Genomic DNA, 12,006 nt, shown 5'->3' on the forward strand with positions numbered 1-12,006 from the left:
ACTATTATGAGAGCGAGACATGCACTGCTGCAGTATTCAGAGTTCTGCTATGTTCCGGCCTCTCAGTCTGGTGAAGAGGGATACCTCAGTGGAGTCTATTTTGATTCTTCTATGGAGGATCCACTTCTGCAGTCCACTGTTGAGATGCTAGAGAACAGAGACAGGGATGCTCGTGCTCTCCGCATGGAGCTTTATGCTACCCGTGCCCGTCTGTGGACAGTTTTGACGCAGCTGGCACCGGTAGTCCAGACAGGGTATGGAGAGATGGAGATGCTGAACCCTGTTAGAACCCATCTTCCGGCCCACGTTGACTGGCCAGCTATAGGAGGAGTCACACCTCTTCGGGGACCCCTCTTACCACCAGTCAGGGGACCAAGGCCACATCCGTGTCCTTATGGACCCCAGGGATCTCAGGCTAGAGTGTTTCCTGATCCGCAGGTTGAGCTTCCAGGTCATGGAGGTAATCTCTGTGAGATGTTCTATGCGGATGCCTGAGCTGTGAGCGGAAGATAGTATGTTAGTAGCCGTACGTTCACAGTCCTGCGTGACTTGTGAAGTATGGTAGTAATGTGAAATGAATTCCAGAGGCCTAGATAAATAATGTATAGGAAGCTTGTACGCCTCTGATGAGTAGTTTCACAAATTCAGCAGTTTGCTCTACGGTTAAGGTTGTACTGAGCTATGTAAGGGTGTGTATGAACCATGGTGTATAAATAGCAGTTGCTTGTTACCATGTTGTTCGGATATTCATTTCCGCATTCCGTGTGTTCTGTACATACTTAATCCATAGCTAGTATTGATATGATTTTGGTCTAAGCTGTGAGTTTGTTTGTCAGGATGGTGTTCACCAGGTTGAACCGTGCCCCTGCTCATGAGCAAGGCGAGGGTAGTCAAGCGTCGCAGGAAGACCTGCCTCACCCGCCTTCTCTGGTGGAAGTGATGCTTGAGGCAGAAAGAAACAAAAGGGAGACCAATCGACTACTAGAGCGTATTGAGCAGAATACGGCTCGACAGCCTAGGAACGTTGCAGTGTCCCTCAATGACTTTGTGAAGCTGAATCCTCCAAAGTTTCATCATTCCGTCGATCCCCTCGACGCTGATGACTGGCTGTGCAGCATCTCACGCAAGATTCGCTCAGCGAATGTGTCTGAGGCCGACAAGGTGACCTTTGCGGCGTATTTCCTGGAGGGACCCGCCAATCTGTGGTGGGAGAATTTTGAAGCTATGCGTCCCGCTGAACCAGTGGCCACATGGGCAGACTTCAGTGCAGCTTTTCGTCTGCACCATATTCCAGAGGGCCTGATGGACAGAAAGAGAGAGGAGTTATGTGCCTTCACTCAGGGCAAGTTGTCTGTGGATGCCTATAGCCGCGAGTTCGGTAACCTCGCCCGCTATGCAACAGAGGAGGTGTCTACTGACGCCAAGAAGCAAGCAAGATTCTGTAAGGGTCTGAGCCCTGAGCTCCGTCGAGACCTGCGCCTCCATGAGTGTGCAAGTTTTCAAGCCCTGGTCAACAAAGCGATCAGTGCGGAGACTGGTCATACTGACTTCGAAGCCACAAGGAAGCACTCCCGTGACTTTGGCTCATCTTCTGGTTCCGCGTTTCCAAAACGCAGGCTGTGGGTTCCAAACAGTTCTCTACCGCCAAGATACACTCCGAGGCCATCCTACGTGGCGCCTCAGACGAATCAGGCCAACCCTCCAGCAAAAGCTTATGGTGCTCCAGCTAGCAATGCTGCACCACGTGCCAACCAGGTGATATGCTACAAGTGTGGAGAACCAGGGCATTATTCCCGTGAGTGTCCTCAGAATGTGGGTGCCAAGCAACCCGGAAAGTCCGTCGAGCAGGCCAAGTCGGGCAAAGCTTTTTACGTGAAGCCAACTCCTGCACGTGGCCGTGTGAACTATGTGTCAGCAGAAGAAGCTGCAGAGGATCCTGACGTCATGCTGGGTACGCTTCTTGTCAATCATCACCCAGCGTCTGTTCTCTTTGACACTGGGTCTTCTCATTCCTTCATTTCAGAAAGTTATGCACAGTTGCATAACATGTCATTTTGTGATATGCCAATCCCATTGGTCATCCAAACCCCTGGTAGTAAATGGCAAACCTCTAGGATAACCTATGACAATGAAATTCTAGTAGACAGGCTAGTTTTTCTAGCCTCACTGATAGCATTGAAATCTTCGGATATTAATATCATCTTGGGCATGGACTGGATGTCAGCTCACTATGCCAAGATTGATACTCACTCTAGAAATGTCCAGCTTACCCATCCCTCGGGTGAGATAGTAAATGTCTCTACTCGAGTTGCCAAATGCCAACTCTATTCCCTAAATGCCAACCCCCTTCCGGAACTTGAAGACATTCCGGTAGTCCGTGACTTCCCGGATGTTTTTCCAGAGGAACTGCCAGGAATTCCACCTGACAGAGATGTAGAGTTTGTGATAGATCTTGTTCCGGGAACTGTCCCAATAGCGAGAAGACCTTATAAGATGGCACCCCTAGAGCTAGCCGAACTTAAGAAGCAATTAGATGAGGCCTTGAGCAAGGGTTTCATTGGTCCTAGCTCTTCTCCTTGGGCTTGTCCCGTCCTCTTCGTCAAGAAGAAAGACGGAACGGATCGGAAGGTTGTAGATTACCGACCAGTTAATCTGGTCACCATTAAGAACAAGTATCCGCTCCCCAGGATCAACGACCTGTACGATCAGCTCGCTGGATCCTCGGTCTTCTCCAAAATGGATTTGAGGTTGGGATACCATCAAATCAAGATTAAGAACGGGGACATTCCAAAAACGGCCTTTGTTACTCGTTATGGCCAATATGAGTACACCGTTACGTCCTTCGGTTTAACCAATGCCCCAGCCACCTTCTCTCGGCTGATGAATTCAATCTTTATGGAGTATTTGGATAAATTCGTCGTAGTATACCTCGATGATATTCTCATCTACTCAAAGAATGAACAAGAACATGCCGAGCATCTAAGGCTGGTATTGATGAAACTTCGAGAGCATCGCCTTTATGCCAAATTTTCAAAATGTGAATTCTGGTTACCAGAAGTGACCTATCTAGGCCACGTAATCTCTGGTAAGGGTATTGCTGTCAATCCCGAGAGAGTTCAAGCTGTCTTTGATTGGACTCAACCTGAATCGGTTAAGCAAGTTAGGAGTTTTCTTGGTCTAGCGAGCTATTGTCGCCGCTTTGTCGAGAATTTCTCCAAGGTTGCAAAGCCTCTAACTGAACTCCTCAAGAAAGATAAAAAGTTCGAGTGGACACCACAGTGTGAGCATAGTTTCCAGGAACTGAAAAGATGCCTGACTTCTGCACCTGTGTTGTTACCACGAGATTTTTCTAAGGACTTTGTTATCTATTGCGACGCCTCGCGACAAGGATTAGGTTGCATTCTCATGCAAGATCGTCATGTGATTGCATACGCATCTCGACAGTTGCGTCCACATGAGGATAATTATCCCACACATGACCTTGAGCTTGCAGCTGTGGTCCATGCACTAAAAACCTGGCGACATTACCTTTTGGGTAATCGCTATGAAATATTCAGTGATCACCAAAGTCTGAAATATATCTTCACCCAGCCGGATTTGAATCTCAGGCAAAGACGGTGGGTTGAGTTGATCTCGGATTACGACTTAGGGATAACTTACACCCCGGGGAAGGCCAATGTTATGGCCGATGCACTAAGTCGTAAATCTTATTGTAACAATTTGATGCTACAACAAGGTCAACCACATCTCCATGAGGACTTTCGGAAGTTGAATCTTCATATTGTTCCTCAAGGATTCCTTTCCACCCTGGTGGCGAAGCCTACTCTTAAGGATCAAATTATAGCTGGCCAAAAGCGTGACAAGGGAATATCACGGATCAAGGGGAATATTTTTAGCGGAAACGCTAAAGAAATTTTCCATGAATGATCAAGGTGTTGTGTTCTTCCAGAATCGTTTAGTGGTTCCTAAGAACCCACATCTAAGGCAGTTAATCCTTAAGGAGGCTCATGATTCTCCTCTCACCATTCATCCCGGTAGTACTAAGATGTATCAGGACCTACGCCAGAGGTTCTGGTGGACTAGGATGAAGAGAGAAATTGCTGAGTTCGTTGCTAACTGCGACGTTTGTCGTCGAGTTAAGGCAGAACATCAAAGGCCTGCTGGCACCCTTCGACCTTTAGCTATTCCTGAATGGAAATGGGATAATGTTAGCATGGATTTCATTACCGGATTTCCCAAGACCAAGAAAGGGAATAATGCTATCTTTGTGGTCATTGACCGTCTTTCCAAAGTGGCTCATTTTCTTCCCGTTCGTGAGAGTATAACAGCTAGCCAACTAGTAGAGTTATATATCTCTCGAATAGTGTCTCTTCATGGTGTTCCCCTGGAGATTAACTCGGACCGTGGAAGTATCTTTACTTCTCGCTTCTGGGAAAGTTTTCAGAATGCCATGGGGACTCACCTATCTTTTAGCACTGCTTTCCATCCCCAATCAAGTGGTCAAGTAGAAAGAGTGAATCAAATCCTAGAAGATATGCTCCGAGCTTGTGTTATATCGTTCGGTATGAATTGGGAAAAGTGCCTTCCATTCGCAGAATTCGCTTATAACAATAGTTACCAATCGAGCTTGGGCAAAGCCCCTTTTGAAGTTCTCTATGGACGAAGATGTCGAACCCCTCTTAATTGGTCAGAAACCGGAGAGAGGCAACTCTTTGGCCCGGATATGATCCAGGATGCAGAAGAGCAGGTTCGCATTATTCGTGAAAAGTTGAAAACAGCCCAGTCTCGTCAAAAGAGCCAATATGATCGTCATCATAAGGCTGTGACCTTTGAAGTTGACGAGAAGGCTTACCTTCGGGTTACACCTTTGAAGGGTACCCATCGTTTCGGTATCAAGGGCAAATTGGCTCCTCGTTACATTGGTCCTTTTCGCATTCTTGCCAAACGAGGAGAAGTTGCCTACCAGTTGGAACTTCCTCCGCATCTTTCCAAGGTTCATGATGTTTTCCACGTCTTGCAACTCAGGCGTTGCTTCTCGGATCCTATCCGTGAAGTGGACCACGAAACGCTTGATCTACAAGATAACCTTTCTTACCGAGAATACCCCGTGCGTATTCTTGATCAAGCTGAGCGTACCACTCGACGTTGAAACCTCAAGTTTCTTAAAGTTCAATGGTCAAATCATTCTGAAAAGGAGGCAACTTGGGAAAGAGAGGATCGTCTCCGACTTGAGTATCCAGCGTTATTCCCGACGACTTCTAAATCTCGGGACGAGATTCTTTTGAGTGGGGGTGAGTTGTCACATCCCTAACCCTTAAGCAAGATAGCATTGTGCTCATGTCTTCTTTGCATTTGCATCTAAGAAGTTTCAACAAAAACAACAAAGTGGCAAAGGAAAAAAAACTCAAAACCCTAGCCACCATTTTAATTAAAGGAAATCTCAAACTAGTTCAAAACCAATGAACCCAAAATGGCCTAAAGAAATGTTCAAACTTTCTGATAAATCATGAAAGTAAATGAGCATTGGAGAAAACTATTTTCTTGACACTTTAAGCTTTTTGATTAAATGAAAAAAGCCACTGGTTTCAAATTTAAAAATTGAAATCAGAAACTATAATTTTCCAAAAATGTTGAAAACCTTGGAAATGGTTGGGGATATTATAACAAATATTTCAGGAGGTCTAAAATAGTTTTTATTTTTTGTTTTGGAGCTGAAATAATTAGCAAAACAATAGTTAGCAAAACAAAAACAAAAACAGAAAAAAAATGGGAAACCTTACCTGTCGCCTAAGCCTGGCCCGGCCCATCTCCCCGCTCGTCCCCTCCCTCGCGCCAGTAGGCAGCAGGAGGTGGCCGCCGCCTCCTCCGGCGCGGCCACGCACCTGCGTGCCTGCCTGGCCGCCGCCTCGCGCTGGCGACGACGGGGATAAGCTCCCCAGAGCCTCCCCTATCCATTCCCCGCCTCGGTTCTCCTCCTCCTCCCGGATCTTCTCCTCCTCCTTGCTGCCGCCATTAGAGCCGAGCTCGAGCTCGAGCTGCCCGTGCCCCTCGCCATAGGATTCCCTCCCGGAGCACGCCATTAGCTCCGCCTCGTCGCCTTGGTCATATCTGCAGAAGCCGAAGCTTCCTCGAGCCCTGCAACGCCCGCAATGCCGTCGTCTTCCACCTCCGGCCGCTGGACCTCTCCCGTCGATTCGTCGCCCCCAGGCCTTCCCCGAGCCGTCTAAGCTCTGCTCTGCACTCCCCGTGAGCATGCGGTCATTTCCCCTAAGTTTCCCCCGTCGATCCCCTCCTCTAGCTCTAGTTTCACCGGAGCCCGACGAGGACCGCCGCTGCCGCTCGTCGCCGGTAGCCCTCCGATGATCAGCTCGTCCTTCCGAGGGCACCAGCAGCTCCAGGACGACGCGTAGATGCTGTAACAGCTAAGAACCGAGCGTAGATCCCTCTGATTCAAAGACCCCGATGACGCCGAGCCTTGGCCGCCGCCAAGCTCGTCGCCGGCATCATCTCCGGCCAGATCAGCCCCGGCTAGGTGCAGAAATGAAGCTGCGGGAGACGTGTCGTTCCTCTGGTGCTCTCGGCGCAGCATTTGGCCCCCTGTGCGCCGTTCTCGAGCCCCTCCGCCGTGCTGGTGGTCGCTGGAGGCTCCCCGCCGGCAAGGACGACCTCGCCGCCGGTGGATGCCGACGTGGCAAAGCTAACCCAGCGGCTTAGGGACCTAATCACTCGCTGACAAGTGGGCCCAAGGCCAAGTCAAACCTCAGTTAGGGCTGGTCAGCGCGGGATTAGTCCCAGAGAGGCTGACCAGTGGGGCCCCCCTGTCAGGTTTGACCTGAACAGGTCGGCTGACCTGCTGACGTCAGCCTGATGCAATAAATAGAATTTCCAGTATAAAACTAATTCAGGAAATTGCTAAAATTTGTAAAAATCATAGAAATTAATCCGTAACTCCAATGAAAATAATTTATATATGAAAAAGTATCAGAAAAATTCAAGGATTCTGATTATGCTATTTTCAACTATGTTTGAAAAAGTTACAGAACCCTAAATTGTGGAATAAGGAATAATTCAATTCTTATAATCACTTTATAAATGGAATTTGCAAAAATATTCAAATTCCATTATATATACAATGTTCACCACTGTCCTAATTACAAATCAGTACCATAACATGACATTTCATGCATGTTAACATCAAGTTGATCTGAGCATCAGGTCGAATCAATTAAACCGGTATCCGAGAATACCCCGTTTGAATTGCTATTCGAATGTGATTCAAATCAACTCTAAACCTAATACATGTTGAAAATAATAACTTATCACCTTGCATTCTCATGCCATGCTCATGCATCATTTTGAGTGCATATGATTGTTATTGAATGTTGCCATTCTTTCGGTAGGCTCCGCACCCCCGGATTCCACCGAATATCCGTCTGACGGATATCGTTCCTCCTCTGAGCAACAAGGCAAGCAATCCTTTTGATCATCCCGGCAAATCCCATGTTCTTGCTCCTGCACCTATTTATTGCATTAGGATCAAATGCTTCAACTGCTTTTGCCACGATAGTTGGACCCACTTCCTTTGCATGACTTAACCTTGTCACAGTAAATAGCCAAACCTTGCAACCTAGCATACCTGGTAGTTGCTTGAGCTATGATGTGCCTTATCCTGCTATGCCTGCTATGCTTAGAGGTGTGTATGGTGTGTCATCTAGGAGATGAACAGAAATGTGGAATGTGTTCGGTGAGCAAAGGTTGTGTGTTGAACTTGATTTGGTAAAGGTACCGGTGAAAGGCTGTGTAGGAGTACATGGCGGGTTGTTTCATTGGAACCGTCCTTAGGAACTGAGTTCCGTGTATGTAATCCAAGTCTAGATACTACCACATGCTGGGCCCTGAAATCTGACCCCGCTCGGCCTATTAATCGCGTAGTACTCGGTCCAGGAGTTGCAAGTAGTTTCTGGTGTTTATAGTAATGCTGGAGGCCGTGCATGGTGCTGACCTGAGAGGTGGACCGTGATGCGGTAGGCAGTGGCACGGTGTACCAAGTGGCACCCAGATGGTGGGCTTGGGAACCCTACGCACATCGTTTGAGGCCGTGGCGGAAACCTCGGCCGGACTTCCATACGGGTTACTCTCAGATAGGCGATAAACCTGGACTAGGTACTGGTGTGGTTAACGGTCGTGGCCGACTCCCTCGCTGGGCTTCCGCTTGAAGGTTGCCGAGGTGCATGACGTGCACATGGCGATAAGTGGCGAAAGCGTGTGTGACGAAGTACACCCCTGCAGGGTTATGAGCTATTCGAATAGCCGCGTCCGCGGATATGGACTACTTGGAGACATATGTTGTTCATAGATAACTTCAATGGCTACTCATAAAATTTGTCAAGATAAGCGTGAGTGTCGTGGACGGCATTTCCGTATGGAGACGGAATGATTCCACGACACTGTATTGTTGTGGTATTAATGGACTCGTGTGCGAGAAATCAAGTTGTCAAAACTAATTTCAAAATGCAAGTTGTCTAGCCACGAGTCAAATGCTGGCTTCCCGCATGAAACCCCACAATACCTTTTGATACCTTGCATGAGTAGTTAGTTCTCCTAAAGTCTTGCTGAGTACCTTCGTACTCATGTTTGCTTAATAAATGTTGCAGAGGTTGCTAATGACCCTAATGGAGGGTTCTTCGTAGACATCGACGACGACGAGTAGCTGGTGTCCCAGCTACGATCTGGCCCTACGTCGGCTCTGTAGTATATTCAGGCCATGTGCCTTCTAGTTGCCCTGTCTGTACCCAGACAGTTTATAACTCTTCCGCTGGCTTGTAATTGTATGATTGCTATTATGGGTCGTGAGACCCTTAATGTGTAATATTATGTGTGTGGCTCTTCCGAGCCTCTTAAATAAAGGTTGTATGTTTATGGTTATGTTGTGATGCCATCGATGTATCTATACATATCGGTATGCCATGCGTACGTGTGTCGTACTTGATATGTATGGGGTTCGATTACTTAGTCGTGAACTTTAGTAGCACTCCTTACAAGGAAATGCCCCTTCGTGATCCAACGAGCCTTGGTAGTTCGCTACTGCTCCGGACACAATGGTTGACCGGCATGTGTCCTTCTTAGCTGTTGTGTCTGTCCCTTTTGGGGAAATGTCACGCGATGTAATGGAGTCCTTGTAGCTTGCTACGACTCGTCTACATTCGCTGATGACCGACACCTGCTTTGTTGGGTCATGTATGCCTGTCCTTGTGCGGTACTGTCACTTTGGTTTATGACTAGACATGTCGATCCGGGTTCTTTGACATTGGATTGCTAGCCACACCTTCGCATACGTGAGTCAAAAGTCGCAAACGGTCCCGGCTAAGGTAAGGCTGCAGCCGTGGAGTTAACCGTGCGTGAGACCACAAAGGGATGCGATGTGTTACAGGCTGGATTCCTATGGCTTAGGATCGGGGTCCCGACACGCGTGCTCAAAAAGGAAGACGGCTTCGTCTGGAGCGACGAGGCAGAGGAGGCCCCGCGTGACCTCAAGCGTGCACTGACCACCGCACCAGTGTTGTCCGCACCGATAGACAAAGAACCGATGCTGCTCCACATCGCGGGACCAACCGCATAGTCAGCATCGTCATGGTCGTCGAGCGCTCGGAGCTGGGTTGAACCCAGCCGGTCCAACGACCGGTCTATGATGTGAGCGAGGTCTTGTCCGCCTCCAAGCAAAATTACCTGCACTACCAGAAGATGTGCTACGACATGTTCATGGCGGCCCGAAAGCTCAAGCCCTACTTCCAGGAACACCCGATCACGGTGGTGAGCACCGCTCCCCTTGGGGAGATCATGGGCAACCGGGATGCGGCTGGCCGAATCAGTGGGCCCTCTAGATGGCCGACCGCCACATCGCCTACAAGTCCCACACCACCGTCAAGTCTCATGCCTTGGCGGACTTCCTCGTCGATTGGGCAGAAATGGAGTACCTGTCGTCGCCTCCCGACTCCACCCATTGGCGCATGCACTTCGACGGCTCGAAGAGCGTACCAGCCTCGGAGCCGGCATCGTTCTCTCCTCCCCCAAGGGGGACCGTCTGTAGTACGTCCTGCAGATCCACTTCACCACGTCAAACAATGTGGCGGAGTATGAAGCGCTCACCCACGGCCTCCGGCTAGCCAGGGAAATTGGCATCCGACGTGTCCTTTGCTTCGGCGACTCCGACCTAGTGGTGCAGCAAGTCATTCGTGAATGGGGCGCCAGAGATGCAAACATGGCCAACTGCCATTTTCTGGTCCGACAGCTCACGGACGGTTTCGAAGGTTGCGAGTTCAACCACATCCTTTGAGTCGGCAACGAGGCCGCCAATACACTTGCAAAGATCGGCCCCACCCGACAATCCATCCCAGCCGGTGTATCCTTGGAGCACCTGCGCAAGCCCTCCATCACGCCATCTCCAGAATCCGAGTCCATCTTCATCCCGACCGACTCGGGGGCTGCTCCGCCAGTCCCGGGGGCTGCTGGCGCCGACTCAGGGACTACCGCCACCCCGCCGACTGCGACTCCAACGGGCCTGCCGACTACTCCAGCCGGTCCGGGGGCTGTCGTCCCTCCCTCTTGGTCCCTCCCACCCGACTCGGGGACTGCGGCAGCCGTCTAGCCATGTGCCGCGCCCGCCCCAACAAACCCAATCGCGGTGGCTGTGCTAACGGTGGTCATGGCCCCTTCCTGGGCACAACATATCCTCGAATACATCGAGAATGGCACCCTGCCTGCCAACGAAGTCGAGGCCCGACAAATCCAAAGGCGCTTCGTCGCCTACAACATCATAAACAACGAGCACATCAAGCGCAGATTGTCTGGGGTATTCCAGCACTGCGTCGAGGCGGACAAGGGCCGTGGGATCCTCCTTGACATCCACCAGGGCGAGTGCGGTCACCATGCCGCCTCGCGTTCCCTGGTGGCGAAGGCATTCCGCCACAGGTTCTACTGGTCGTCTGTCCTAAAAGATGCCAAGGAGCTGGTCTACAAGTGCAACGGCTGCCAGCACTTCAAAGCCCGCAGCCGCGAGCCGACCGCAGCCTTGCAAACCATCCCCCTCACAAGGCCTTTCGCCGTGTGGGGCCTGGACATGGTGGGCCCATTCAAAACCGCCCGAGGCGGCGTGACACATCTCCTGGTGGTCATTGACAAGTTCATGAAATGGATCGAGGCTGGGGCAATCAAGAAGCTTGACGGCCCGACGGCCGTCACGTTCATCAAGGACATCGCCGTCCACTACGGCCTCCCCAACAATGTCATCCCCGACAATGGCACCAACTTTGCCACGGGCGCGTTCGCTTGGTACTGAAACGAGCAAGGAATCCGGCTGGACCTCGCGTCTGTGGCCCACCCGCAGTCCAACGGCCAGGCGGAGCAGGCAAACAACCTCATCCTGGCCGACCTAAAACCGAGGCTAGTTCGCTCGCTCGAGCACTCGGTCGGCGCCTGGGTCGAGGAACTGCTGGCTGTGCTCTGGATGCTATGAACCACACCTAACCGGCCGACCAGTTTCACCCCATTCTTTCTCGTGTATGTGGCCGAGGCAACCATCCCTGCCGACGTCGAGTTCGACTCGCCATGGGTCACCCTATACACCGAGGTCGAGGCTAAAGAAGCCAGAGAAGACGGCGTCAACCTCCTCGAGGAGGGACACGATACGGCGCTATCTAGAACAACCATCTACGAGTAGGGCTTGCGCCGCTACCACATCCGGCGGGTCAAGCCTCTCTCGTTCCGAGAAGGCGATCTAGTGCTCCGGCTGATCCAACGGACAGCCGGCCAGCACAAGCTATCCGCCCCATGGGAGGGCCCATTCATCATAAGGAAAGCTCTCGGCAACAACGCCTACTACCTGATTGATGCTCACAAGGCAAGAAAGAACAAGAAGGATGCCTCGGGCTCTGAGACGGAGCGACCGTGGAACATGGAACTCCTCCGCCCGTTTTACACTTAAACAAGGGTATGTATGTATCTTCCCTA

At 50.4% G+C, this 12,006-nt stretch overlaps 1 pseudogene; it reads left to right on the top strand.

Annotated features, from left to right (window-relative positions):
* The first annotated feature begins 9,881 nt into the window (after positions 1-9,881).
* Positions 9,882-11,716, top strand: LOC123409092 (annotated as a pseudogene).
* The last annotated feature ends 290 nt before the right edge of the window (positions 11,717-12,006 follow it).

Source organism: Hordeum vulgare, chromosome 7H, assembly GCF_904849725.1.
Source record: "Hordeum vulgare subsp. vulgare chromosome 7H, MorexV3_pseudomolecules_assembly, whole genome shotgun sequence".
NCBI lineage: Eukaryota > Viridiplantae > Streptophyta > Magnoliopsida > Poales > Poaceae > Hordeum > Hordeum vulgare.